The sequence below is a fragment of the Octopus bimaculoides genome, chromosome 30, assembly GCF_001194135.2.
Source record: "Octopus bimaculoides isolate UCB-OBI-ISO-001 chromosome 30, ASM119413v2, whole genome shotgun sequence".
Classification (NCBI taxonomy): Eukaryota; Metazoa; Mollusca; class Cephalopoda; order Octopoda; family Octopodidae; genus Octopus; species Octopus bimaculoides.
The window spans coordinates 7,425,085-7,426,181 of NC_069010.1; the positions used below are offsets into that span (position 1 = coordinate 7,425,085).

General features: G+C 34.2%; 1 long non-coding RNA gene across 1 annotated transcript in view; it reads left to right on the forward strand.

The window, feature by feature from the left end:
- The window catches only part of LOC106874993 (uncharacterized), a 2,363-nt gene extending 1,753 nt beyond the window's left edge, over window positions 1-610 (forward strand). The window contains exon 2 of the long non-coding RNA XR_001410070.2: window positions 300-610. This is a non-coding gene — a long non-coding RNA (uncharacterized LOC106874993). The remainder of the gene's footprint in view (window positions 1-299) is intronic.
- Window positions 611-1,097: the final 487 nt, after the last annotated feature.

The window sequence follows — 1,097 nt, forward strand, 5'->3', positions numbered from 1 at the left end:
GCCTGGTACTGCATCAGGGCATTAGCAAATCTGTGGTATTGAGCAGAATATTTGCTGTAGGCCATCTTTTTATACCAAGACAAAACAATGTACATGATAACACTTCCAATCAGTTAAGATCAGAAACCATGAGAGCCACTGAGTTGGCAGAATCTTTAGCATACTGGACGAAATGCGTAGTGGTATTTCACCCGTCACTTCAGGCCTTATGCCTTTAGCAGAAAGGATTGTTGTTGTTGCAGTTGTTGTTGTTGTTGTTGTTGTTGTTGTTGTTGTTATTGTTGTTCTTTTCCCACTAGGTTCTACACTGTCGGTTTGAAACAAAGCTACCATCTCTATACGGCGACGTTGGACGAAATTATTTTTTCAAGCTTTCGACATAAAAGAAATTTTAAAAGGCAAAAACGATAAAAAAAACAGAAAACGGAACAAAGAAGAAAAGAAACAAACAAACACCTTTACATTCATTTGTTGTCTCCTATTTTTTTTTTCTTCGTCTTCTTCTTTTGAATGAAGAAGAGGAAGAAGAAGAAAACGCAAAATGATGAAATGTAAAAGAAAGATTGAGAAAATAAAATGAATTCAAAATGCATCAATAGACAAAGATTAATTGGTTGTTGTTTTAATTCTTGTTGTTGCTGTAGCACTTGTTGTTGTTGTTGGTGTTGTGATGGTGATGATGACGACGACGACGACGATGATGATGATGATGATGACAATGATGGCGATGTTCATGATAGTGGTAATCAACGCCATTGTCGTTTTAACCCTTTTGTTACCATATTTCTGTTGAGATGCTCTCTGTCTCTTTCAATTAATTTTAAATATAACAAAGAATTTAGTAAAATAACTTAGTTATCATTAAGCTGGTGTTAGGAACAAATTGTGACTAAGGTTTGGTGGAAGATTTTAATTCAAAACTTTTGAAAACAAGACATTTGTACTACAGAACCAGAGGTGGTTTCAACCAGGTTGGTATCAAAAGGGTTAAAAATATCATGGTGACTTTAACCCTTTTGTTAGCATATTTCTGTTGAAATGCTCTGTGTTTCTTTCAATTAATTTTAAATATAACCAAGAATTTAGTAAAGTAACTC